The sequence below is a fragment of the Eschrichtius robustus genome, chromosome 14 (assembly GCF_028021215.1).
Source record: "Eschrichtius robustus isolate mEscRob2 chromosome 14, mEscRob2.pri, whole genome shotgun sequence".
Taxonomy (NCBI): domain Eukaryota; kingdom Metazoa; phylum Chordata; class Mammalia; order Artiodactyla; family Eschrichtiidae; genus Eschrichtius; species Eschrichtius robustus.
The window spans coordinates 24,157,357-24,169,843 of record NC_090837.1 but is presented as its reverse complement, the minus strand read 5'-3'; the positions used below and the strand labels follow the sequence as shown (position 1 = coordinate 24,169,843).

Below are 12,487 nucleotides of genomic sequence, written 5' to 3'. Positions count from 1 at the left end.
TCCTGGTCCGTATCTAAAATGATTGTATGCGTATATGTATTTACTTGGTTGCTACCTGTGTCCTCCTGCTGAAATGTACACCCCACGAGGGCAGGGATTTTGTCTGATTTGCTCACTACTCTATCTCCAGGGTCTCATGGAGGACCTGGCACATAGTAGGTGTGCAATAAGCAACTGCCAAGTGAGCAAAAGAAGAGCACCCTTCGTGGTTGCCTGGAAAGCCTTTCAGGAGAGGCTGCCAGACCGCCTCTATCCTACAACTACAATTATATATTTATGGGGTAATCAGCAATTGAAAAGTTCCCCGTAGTAGTAACTGGAGCTTAACATACAAATAAACTGAACAGCATTAAGGACGTTTTGTGGCCACTGGGGTGGATCAAGTGAGCTAATCGCCCAACTCCCAGCAATTAAGTCAATTAACCAGTTAGACATATGCTGAGCCATTTCCCAGCTCGAGTTTCCTGGGGGCATCTGTGAAATTTGTGCAACTTATTTATGGTGTAAGCTTCTGGTGGTCGTTCCTGACTGGGATGACTGGGGAAGCGAGAGAGAGAGAGAGGTGGCTGGTTAAATAAGAAAAAAGTCAAGGCTGCATCGAACATGTGATAAGCTGTGTGTTTCCCTCCGAAGGCCCTTTTCACTCCCTCCTTTCCTGTCTGTAGAAAGGATGGGGGATGCAGCTATTTCTTGCCTTGACTGACTCACCATGTTCAGTGCTGTTTTAACACCTGGTGAGTCACTGAGGGAAGGAGAAAGAGAGGAGAGAAGTGAATGCAGGGTAACCTGTTGGGACACAGACTCAGTCCTGGGTTCAAATCCTGACTCCCCCCTCAGTAGCTGAGCCTCTGTGTCCTCATCTGGGAAGTGGGGAAGTACAGAGCCTGTCTCACAGGGTTGTGGTGGGGATAAAAGAAGACGAACAGTGTAAAGTCTTTAAAGCAGAGCTGGACACAGGGAAAGTGCTACCTCAGTGGTAGTAGTGGTCGCTATCATCACTGAAAGGCTAAAGGGCGGGAGATTGAAAGAGTGTGGATAAAGGATGACCTCCGACCCTGACAACACACCTGGCTGGAATCCCAGCTCTTCCTGGTGTTGCATTGCTTTATGCGATGAACTTTGCCTCTCTGAGCCTCAGTGTGCTCATCTGAGAAATGGGACCAATAATGCCAGGAGGGGTTTCAGGATCAAGCGGGTCTGACCCTTGAAAGGCACTGGCCGGGTCCTCCTCACCCCACCGGATTCTTCCTTGCGTTTGCAGAAGAAGAAATGGAAAGGACTTGCCCCAGGTCGCGGAGCAAGTTCAGAGATGGAGCCCAGGTCTCTGATTCTGCTATCAGAGCTGCTTCCACGTTGCCTTGCTTAGGCACTTTACAGTCATGTAAAACAAAGCCGTCCTTTCAAGGAGAGAGATGCTCCCGGAGATAATTAGCATGTATCGATCTGTCTGCTGTTTTCCCTTTTCCCCCCGAGCACTACACAAAGCCTTTCACCGATATTGTATAATTTAAACCTTACAAAGAAATTCTGTGAAGTGTATTTTATGGACAAAGAAGGGACTCAGAAAGGGCAGGTAACTTGCCCTAGATGACACAGCCAGGAAGTGAACACAGGCAGAACCAGGTTCTGCCTGAGTCCGATGCTCTTACCCACTGTGCCCTCCTGCCCATGGCGTGCGTGCTGCAGTTTTCTCCATGTGGAGCTCCAGTTTGCAAGGAAATGAAAGCATCCCAATTTCAAGATTAATCAATGGTTTTTGGAGAGGGGCCCTTACTCCCCTCCCCCCCGCCCCAGCCCCAGCTGTCAGCTTCCTCCTCTCCTTCTCTCACTCCCACCCCCAGGCTCCCAGAAGGCAGCGGGTCCTTGGCTGAGGGTGGAAAGCAGCCAGATGGATCGGGCTCCTGAGACGGAGACTGAACCTCCACATCAGAGACCGTCCCCACCCTCTACGTCCAGGGAGCCATGCTGGACCTGCCAGTATCCTGGGCCTTCAGGCTCAGCTCAGCCACATCCCTGCGTGGGATTTTGGAAAGCACTGGAAGCAGACATCGCCGCACCTAAGCCATATCTCTGATCTTCTGTAGCCAGGGCAGCAGGGTTGCCCGAGACTCTTTCTTCCTGGCAACAGTCCACACCAGCCAGTGCCAGAAAGAGGGAGGAACAAATCCCCAGCTGAGAGCATTTCTCAGGTTCCAGCAAGGGCTGAGGCACCGGTTGCTGGCTACTGGCTCACTTTGACAGTGTGGTAAGATGGAGGGGCATTTTTCCTACCTCCTCCTTCTACCTGGATAGAGCTTTACAGTTTGCAAAATTTATTATTATTGGGATGCAATACAATTTATTCAGTATGGTCATAACAACAATTACATTTATGCCTTTTTTCAACCCATGTGTCCACGTCTATATATCTACTGCTTTATCTACTTATCCTTATTCAGGTTCTCAGTCTCTGGCTTATAAATTAACAGGCAGGAAAACAAACAGTCATGTGCTAATAGAGAGGAGGACAAAAGGGCAGTGGTTATTAAACTTTGGTGTGTGCAAGAATTACCTGGGAACTTTATTAAAAATGTAGAGTGCTGGTGCCAACACCAGAGCTTTCAACGCAGTAGGTTTAGGTCAAGGCTTGGGAAGCTAGATGTTAAAAGTGCTACTGAACTGCACACTTTGTCCTGGTTAATTTTATGGTATGTAAATTCCACCACAATTTAAAAAAAAATCACCCCAGTGAGTCACATGCCACAGACCAGAACAGTAGGCAAGGCTTCCTGTGAAAGATGCTCTCTGAATCTCCATGGAGATTTCCAGGTGGGCAAGGCAGGGAAGGGCATTCCAGGCAGAGGGCACAGCACAGGGAAAGTTTGGAGCAAGAGACAATATGGGAATGTGGAAAACTATGAGGCTTGATGGGCGGGGGTGGGGAGGCGTGGGGGCCAGGACCCAGGCGGCCTCACCGGCCAGGCTGAGTTGTTGAGTGTTACCCTGATGGCCCTGCGTGTCCTTGAAGTGTGTTTGATAAGGTTGTGCTTAGAAATGATCACAGGCTGACCCACAGGGACTTGATCGGGCGGGCAGACACACAAGGCATAGTAACTAATTCTAGTGAAAGAAAAAGTCTCAAGTTAAATAATGCAGAAATCCATAGAGTCAGAGGAGACCACTTCCCTAAACCACCCTGTTTTAGGCCTACATATACATAATTAAATTAGCTACATACGTTAGACCATGATATATGTGCTCTCTAAAAATTACTTTTCTCTCTTAATTCAAAACAAACGTTCCTGCTATACTGCACCTGTTAAACTGTCTCTTTCTTTTTAATGGCTGCATTGTATTCTATTAGATGGATATATTCAGTTGAAATTGTAGATATACCACCATTTTTGACTTAGAAAAATAGCCATTTTGGTTTACTGAACCATTCCCTTCTTGATGGGTGATTAGGTTTTTTTCCCCAATATTCTTCCCTGCTATACTTAACAATGTTGCAGTGGCCGTCAATGAGGATAAGCCTCTAAGCATCTGTGCAAGTATTGCTCTAAGGTAGATTTCTAAAATGGAATTGCTGCGTCAAAGGGTGGACAATATTTAAAATTTTGGTGGGTGCTGCTAAGTGTTCTCTAAGAAAAAAAAGTCATCCATTTATACTCCCAGTGAGAGGAAACTGATACAGGGAGACTGTGTCAAAAACGTTATCTCTCAACACTCACACAAAGATACTGCATAATAAATGACCACAAAATCTCAAGGCATACAAACAAAAGTAAGTATTTACTCTTGGGCTCTATAAAGATTATACCCACGGTGTTCAAAAGTGTGTATTTTGTAACATCCTCACGAGCAGTGTATGTTGTCATTAAAGAAAAATATGCTGATTGGACCATTTAAAACTGTTCTTGTAAATTGTATTTCTTTTACTGTGAGTGAAGTTTAGCTTGTGTTATGTGCTTATTTGGTCATTGCTATGCCGCCTTTGATTAATTTCACAGTTATATACTTGCTTCATTCTTTTTCCTATTTACTTTTGTTCTTTGTTTTCTTAATAATATCCAAGAATTCTTTACATAATGTGTCTATTAACCCTTTGCCCAGTGTATATGAAGCAAGTAATTTTTCCCAGTGTTTCTTATGTCTTTTAATTTTTGAAACTAAATATTTTCATTTATATGGAGTTTAATCAATCTGTGTTTTCTCTTATTTTGTTTCTCATTATTTTGTTTTTATACTTAAAAACATTCTCCCTGCTTGAGGTCACAAATTGCTAACCAGCATTTTTATTTGGGGGTCATAGAGTTTTATGTTTTACTGTTAACTCCAGTCCATCAGGAACTGATTTTGCTGAATGGCGGTGAAGCAGCAGTTTAACTCTAATTTTGTCCTTCTGTGGTCAAACAATTGTACCAGTGTTGTTTGTGGGATAATCTTTTCCCAACTGAGTTGAAAAGCTACCTGTAGTACATGCAGATGTATACATGTACACTGACCTGTTTTTTAAATTAATAAGCAGAAATGCCTCTAACCTTTCCCTAGATTGCATTTCCTGGTCTCAACCCTGCTTCTGAGAAAGGCCTTCCCCCTGTTTTCACTCATTCATTCATCCCTCTGGGCATACACTCTTTCATTCACTCATTCACTTTTACTCTTTCACATGAGTTCTAAATGGGTGTGTGGGTCCTAGGATTAATGATACACAAGCAGCTCAGGTGTTTTTTCCATACCAGGCACTGGGCTCTGCAGGTCACCTGCTCCAGTTTACTGACTTCTCCCAATAACCCTGTGAAGTAGGCACTCTTTTTAGCCCCACATTACAGATGAGGAAACTGAGGCTCAGAGAGGCTAATTAACTTGCCCCAAGTCCCCTAGGTAGTAAGCTCCAGAGAAGACATTCAAACCCAGGTCAGCCTAATGCCGGTTTTAACTCTAACTTTGCTGCTTTCCTCGTATAACGATCGCTCACACTCATCATGCATATCTACTCTGTGCTGGAAATTGTGCTAGGTAGTGGGAATCCCCACATGGCCCGACTCTGTCCCTGCCCAGGGGAGATGGCAGTGTGGTGGCGGAGGCAGGTCACTGAACAGAGGATTATAATCCAGTATGACGAAGGCTAAAATACGCTGGTAAAGAACAAACCCTGGTGAGGGTTTTCCTGGCAAAGCAAAGGCTTCCAGCCTCTGGAAAGATGACTTTGCATCAGCCTGGGAGATTAAAAAGCACATATACAGGTAAGACTTGAAGGTCCAGAGCCAGGATTTTCTAGCCCTATCTCCCATCCATTTGCACTCTGGCTGCAGCTACTGCACCGGGGATGAAGGACTCTGGGCAGCCTGCATGGGAAAGAGTACAGGCAATGAGAAAAGAAGCAAAAAAAAAAAAAAAAAAAAAAAAAAAATCAACACCCTTCAAATCGGCCTTCTGGGCCCCATAGCTTCTGAAAACCTCACCATCTGTCCACATAAGCATGTTCCAAAGTTTTAAGTACCTCTTTTCATGAAGTCCGTTAAAGTTAACCTGGCTTCATAATATATGGGGGAAATCTGCTATAAATAGAGGTAAATAGAGATTGTAAAGATAAATAACAATACCAGCATGTGAGGACCGATAATGTACTCTATTTATGGCCCAACTCTAAAAAGGGATGTCCAGAGACGCTGCGTCTTCAATGACTTACTTTTGCCGAGGCAGCCTGTGTTCCCTGTTAGGGTGCTAAAGATTCAGTGACACAGAAAGCTTACAGATAATTAAATATTGATTTTTGTTTTCTAATCCTATATAAAAATTGTCCTGGGTCTCCCAATGGTGGTTTTATCTCACCAGGACATGGAAGGAGGGGAGGTGTCTGCTAACCCTCTTTGCACCCCTGCTGTGTAATATTGGGGCGTTTCTTCAGTGAGGGTGGGGGGTGTCCAGGGCACATGACCTCTGCAGCCACACAGGACCCTGTGCTCAGAAGGGCCCTACACTTGGCTTTATGCTCGTCTTGTACCCTCTTAAAATTCTTAATAATTTTTGCCCAAGGTGTCCTGCCTTTTCATTTTGTACCAGCCTCGCAATTGTGCAGTTTGTCCTTGGGGGCTGGTCCGACTAAGAGATTGGAGCATCCGGTTCTGGACCCTCAGCTACCCCGCTGCTGCCCAGCATTCTCCCTTCTTTCCTGCTCTGAATTTCGCCAGCCGTGCCAGAATCTTCAAATCTGGGAAGAGGGCCAGAGAGAAGTTGGTGATGAGAACAGTTTTCTCCCACCCTCTGCTCCCTTCTCTCTCTCTTTCTTTAAAAAATAGAAAAAAAAAAAAAACCCCACTTCATTGTCATTTTGCGTCCGGAGTGCGGCAAGGGACATCTGGCAATGTGGTGGAGTCGCTGGCTGGCTGGGGGTGGGTAGCGTCCACAGGCAGGCCAGGCCTTGGGCTCTGACAGCAGACAGTGTCTGAGGCGGTAAAGAGTCAGTTTCGGAGAGGTGGGTCCTGAGCCACATCTTGCCATGTGTTTGTTGTGTGACCTTGGGCAAGTACATACAACCCTTCTATGCCTCAGTTTTCTCATCTGCAAAACAGAGATATTAATTCCAGCCCCGCTGCCTGCCTCCCTTCTCCCAGCAAGACTGCTGGGGAGAATTTAAGTTTAAGAATAATAATAATAATAACACTAAGAATAATAGCTAATGCTTACCTATTGCTTATATGTATCAGGCTCTTTATATAAGTTCATAGAAGCTAACGTATGCTTGCCAAAGACTTTGCATATTCTCATTCATTTAAACCTCCCTCATGAGGGAGGTCCTATCATAAACATCCCCATTTTACAGATGGGGAAATTAAGCACAGAGAGGCTAAGCGACTCAGCCAAGGTTGCACAGCTAGTACATAGCAGAGCAGAAGTTTGAACTGTGCATTCTGACTGCTGAGCCCTGGCTCCTAACCTCCGCACAGGACCATGTGCAGAGGTTCTTTTGATGCCTCCCTCCTACAGGAAGTGAAAATTAGAGGTCTGCAGGCCAGAATTGGCCCACAGAGCATTTTTGATTGGTATTTCCACACAGTGTCAGCCTGCACTGCGTTTGAAATTGGAATCAGTTGCCAATATCGAAAAAGAATTTCAAGATTTCTACATTAAAGTATAGATTTCCAGCATCTGGTAGATGCTCTGGTAAAGATGGGCTCCTGTACCTACATGGCAAAGATCCCCCATCTGCTACAGTCCCTACCACTCCCTATTGTCTTCCTGACACTGACATTCAGAGTCTATTTCCCCATTGTTTTACTGCATCTACCCATTGCCCTCACATACATCACCTGCCTAGACCCTGGGGAAGCTTAGCTTTTGATCCCTTCCCTGGGGTGGCAAGGATCTGCTTATGGAGACAGAAATCTTCCTCCCTGTGGCTTTCTAGGCAGGGTTCCCTCTCTGGATAGCACCATATGTGGAAGGAACAATTAATTTTATGGGAAGGGGGTGGAACAACGGAATCTAGAGTTGAGTTAGCCCCTGAAATGAACTTAAGAGTCTGAAGCTCCTTTAAGCTTTGGGTTTCCACGGTCCTCAGTTTAGAGAATTCCAAGAAGCTATGATTGAAGAATATCAAATTTGAAAACAAATTTATAATTACAAAATTCTGAGATTTTATGATCCAAGTAGTTTATAATCAGAAGACCCCCCCCAAATTCCGGTATTTCATGCCTCCAAAATTCGAACTATTGCAAAGATTCTCTGATCCTAAAATCTCATGATTCAAGTTTACTCACTTTCTAGAAAATGGGATACAGTAGTCCCTTCTTATCTGTGGTTTTGCTTTCCCCAGTTTCAGTTACCCATGGTCAACCACAGTCTGAAAACATTAAATGGGAGGTTTCAGAAATAAACAATTCATAAGTTTTAAATTGTGTGCCGTTTTGAGTAGTGTGACGAAATCTTTCTCCATCTTGCTCTGTCCCGCCTGGATGTGACTCATCTCCTTGTCCAGCGTATCTATGCTATATACGCTACCTGCCCTGGCTTTTAGTATAGGAAAAACGTAGTATATGTACAGTTCGGTACTATCTGTGGTTTCAGACGTCCGCTGGCTGTCTCGGAGCATGTCCCCCACAGGTAATGGGAGACCATCCTGCTAAGAAGGAAGAGCACTAGAATGCTATGGCTCCCTAGTGCTAAGATCTCATGATTCTGTGATTCAGTAATGATCTGCTCGCCAAATCAGAGAGAAGCTAATCATCAGTTAACTGAACAATAGTTGACAAATGAGGCAGTCTGGTTGTCGTCCTGTTACAAGGCGGGGTTGGGATTTTCCTTCCACCATTTAATCTGATGTGACTATTCCTTCGTTTTCCTAAAGAGATCAGTGCCACCAGGAAGGAGATGTGGAAGTCGGTATCTCACTTTAAACAAAGCCAATATGTAAATATCCTGAGTTAAGAAATGAGATTTAGGGATTGTGTATTCTTTAGCCTTATACACATCAAAGCCTTATAAGCATCCTTTCATCAGGCTGTATTTAATGAAGGAGAACCCGTGTTGAATGTAATTCAAGTCTGATTAGATTAAAGGCAGTTTGACCTCAGGACGAAGAATGTGGAAGGAATGATTTTGGGCATGAGAGGACTTGGTCTCCTTCAGCTGGAAGGGGGATGCTTATTAGCATGACATTGGAAATGTCATGGTATCCATGGGTCAGACCAATGGGAGATAGGTTTTCAGTTCAGTCTTAAGTTGGAGGTGACTCTTCCCAACACCTTTAGACCTGGCGTGGATGGACCACAGAAGCAGCTGGCTAGAGACAGAGTGCTAGGCTGAAGATAGAGAAAGTGACAGAGCCAAAGTAAGAGTAAAATTACCCCTTAGGGTACTGAGGGGCAGACATTTTGCACAATGCATTGGATGGAACAAATCTTATTGGCTATGTCATTACAAATACCTCAGTACTTGGTGCCAAGTTTTGGCAATTACATCCATAAATAGGGAAGTTTCTCTGCAAATAAAAAAGGGGAGTCTGACACCAGGATGCCACAGCCAGCACATGAGTCAAGATCGGAGGGAGGTCCTCACTATCAACACTATTGACATTTGGGGCCTCATAATTCTTCGTTGTAGACTGTCCTGTACATTGTAGGATGGTGAGCAATATCCCTGCATCCCCAGTCTCTAGCCACTAGATGCTAATAGCACTCCACCCCCAGTTTTGACAGTCGAAAATGTCCTCAGACGTTGCCACATGCAGAACTTGGAGAAAAGAATCCAGGTTACCCAAAGGATAGCCTGTGACTTTTAGCCACATCCAGATAAGGATTTCCATCAATGCCCTAACGTGGACATAATTAGCAATTCGTATCAGAATTCTACTGTGTGCCACTTGGAGTTTGTTGTGTGTAATTATGCTGAAATTATCAGTAGAGTTCTCCTTCCAGGGAGGGGGTTCAGTCATTCTCAAAGAAGTCTTTGTGATGACTTATTAGGTCTCAGTTAAAGAATTCCCTTAGGTATTACAGTGGATCGAAGTATGCAAGGTGGGTTCTTCTGGACAAAAACAAATATAAAGCTACCCTTATGGGAGATTGCATTAACTGGATGAATTTCTCTTTGAAGAATCTACATGGCAATAGAGAATTCCTGATATATAATGAGCACTCTATAAACATGAGATAAATTAGCAAATAATTCTTATGGGTCATATCTCAGAGATGGGACTTACCCTCCAGGGCCAGGTTCCAATTTATCTGCCAGTTCTGAGCCGTGAATAGTACTGTCCTGAAGCATGCTGTTAAGAAAGATTCTGAGGGAGTGTCCATGCTCAGGAGAAATGTGATTGACAGAGGATGTCTGCTGTGGGTAGGGTAGAGGCTCTGACAGCCTAAGGCCCAGGAGTTCACCCCCCTCCAGGCAGTATCCTGATCAAACTGATGGTAAGAAAGGTCATTTGGGCTGCCAAGTGGAGGCTGGATTTAGGAAGGGCAACATCCAAAGTTAGAAACACAAGCCATACCAGGTATTCTAGCAGAAAGAATTTAGTATAGGGAATCAGTTGATCTGGTGTTGACAAACTGGAAAGGCAGAAAGGGGACACTGACAAACGCAGAGGCAGTGATTGCAGGAAGCAGCTATCAATCACCCTGGGCTCAGGGAGAGAGCAGAGAAGTTGGGGAAAAACAAACAAACAAAAAACTTTGGAGTAGGGACCAGAACTCTGCTCTTGGGAGGGAGCATGCAGAGCTTGGGCACAGACTTCTGAAGAAGAGCTGCTGAGGTGATGTGAAGAGGCTGGTTATCACTGTGAGGAAGACTTGCACTGGAACCAGCAGTCACTGCTGGGATTAGGAACCACTGCTGCCGTGACGCTGACAAAAACTGTCGGCAAACAGGGACAAGCGCATCCTTTTCCTGCCAGCCGCCGCAAGTCTCCCATTAGCACCCGCTATGGGCAGAGGCTAACATAGGTCCAGCGGGCAAAGCAGAAGTGCAGCGTGCAGCACCCCGGCCCTGGCGCTAGAAGGCAGAGGATAGAAGGGCAGGTAGTTTAATAGCTGGTACAACTGGGGAGGCTCAGAGAGATGAACCAAGTCACCAAGTGACTAGTCCAGAGCTGGAAGAGGGCCCTCCTGCCTTCTAACTCTGGCCCCCTGTTTCTGGGCTCCCAATTACATACAGATTTGCAAGATCCTGGTGGACAGGGGTGATGGTTTTCAAGTTACATCCCTCCTAAAAGAAGACTTCCCTTTCTGTTACATCTCAGGGCCCATAGAGAGGTAAAGTTGTTCCTCTAACGCACTGGGCAAAACTCCTTGTGCACAAGCTGTATTCTCTTCCGGAACCTGCACGCACATTATGCAGAAACATTAAATATTTTACCCAGGGGGGAAAAAAAAGTAGAGAGAGATTTCTTGCAAAGTGAATTTTCATCTCCTCTTTAGGGCTTCATCTGCGGTGAATCCTACACACCCTTTTGTGAAGGCAGAGCTAGTGAAAACCCTGAGAATAAAAGTGGGGCTTGATTGTATGCTAATATATGTAAAGAATGTGACTATACAGTCATAGGTAACACAATGAACTTAACTTTTTTTTCTCCCTTTTTTATTGCATTATAATGACTAGTTTCCATAGCAATTACTGCATCACCTTGTACATTACCAGGAAGATCTACTGCACTTTTTCCCAGTCATCCTTGTAAACATTTCTACTTTTTTTTTTTACGATGTTCTAGGAGAAAACACAAGCTCTTTCGGCTCGGCAGCAATTGGAGAGCATATTTCAGGAGATTAATAAAGCCGACCAGAGTGTTCTTATTTTCTAAGTTCGGTGGTTGGTTTTCCATCTTCGCCTTCACCAGCTACTTGTCAGCCAGACAAAGAGGGAAGGAGGGGAGCAGGAGAGAGCAGAGGTGATGGGAGATGAAAAGGAAGGCACACGAGTTACCAGGGAGGGCAGGTGGAACTCGGAAGGAGCCAGCCTCAAGATCCCATGTTTGTGTCTTTGATGATTCTGGGAATTTGAGAGCAGTTCCCTTGGACGCACCCCTCTTTTCACACGGGGCTTGGAGGAGAATGGGGGATGTTTCTAAGCTCACGGGAGATCAGGCATGGGAGATACACAGAGATGCCTCTTGGGTAACTTTGAAACTGTGTGTCTGAGATCTCCAGTTGCTTCCGGAGCTTCCCAGGGGAGATGGGAATCAAGACACCCCTCCATTCAAAACCCCCACTTCCACCGGCAGCTTCCTGTTAGGCTTTTCATCTTGGCCTCTCACATTATGTTTCACTTCCAGAAAGGCCTCTGCAGCTGGCGGCTATTTGTGGACACCTCCAGTTGAGAGGTGAAGGAGGTGCAGCCTCTGCTGTGAGTGAGTCAGGGGTATCACAGGGGCTGGCCCAGCTGTGGGCTGCGCGGCTGGGCCCATTGCTCCCTGAGGACGGTTAGTAGCAGAGGCCGCTGTCATGGGCTCTGGTAGACAAGAAGACCCCATGCTGGGCTGTGGGACCCCCATACGTGGTGGGGATTCTGAGCTCCCAATCCAAGAGAGGGGGTAGCGGCCACATCCTGAGCCCTCACTACCTTTATTTCATTTGATAACGGGCCTGCTGTTTGTGCACCAGCCCAGTGTCCCTGGAGGGATCGGCGGAGAGAGCGATGCCCAGGTGTCGTGAGAGGGCCTAGTGCTTGGGAGCTCAGGCCCTGAAGTCCGGTAGCCTGGGTTCCAGTCTCCTGGCCATGCCTCCCTCACAATGTGTCCGGGATCTAGTGATTTCCCTTGCTCTGCCTCAGTTTCCTCATCTATAAAATGGGGCTAATGGCAGAACCCACCTACGAGTTGTTTGTGAGGATTAAAGGCGAGATGCTGAGTAAGTGCTTACACCTAGAAGTTGCCTTGTTGTTCCCCATGGGTACAGATACCCACCTGTGCCCATGGTGTGACCTTGAATGAGTTCATTAACATCTCAGAGCCCTGACTTTCCAGCTGTAAAATACAAAATGTCTGCTGGGTGGTCTCAAAGGTTCCTCTTAG

The 12,487-nt window shown here is 45.6% G+C and overlaps 1 long non-coding RNA gene across 8 annotated transcripts in view; it reads left to right on the top strand.

Annotated features, from left to right (window-relative positions):
- LOC137776261 (uncharacterized) overlaps positions 1–12,487 on the top strand; it is a 370,431-nt gene that overhangs the window by 225,222 nt on the left and 132,722 nt on the right. The window contains exon 7 of one of the 8 annotated variants that reach the window (XR_011076187.1): positions 1,842–3,896. The exons of the other annotated variants lie outside the window; for them this stretch is intronic. This is a non-coding gene — a long non-coding RNA (uncharacterized lncRNA). Of the gene's footprint in view, positions 1–1,841; positions 3,897–12,487 lie in introns of those variants that run through there. 8 annotated transcript variants of the gene reach the window in all.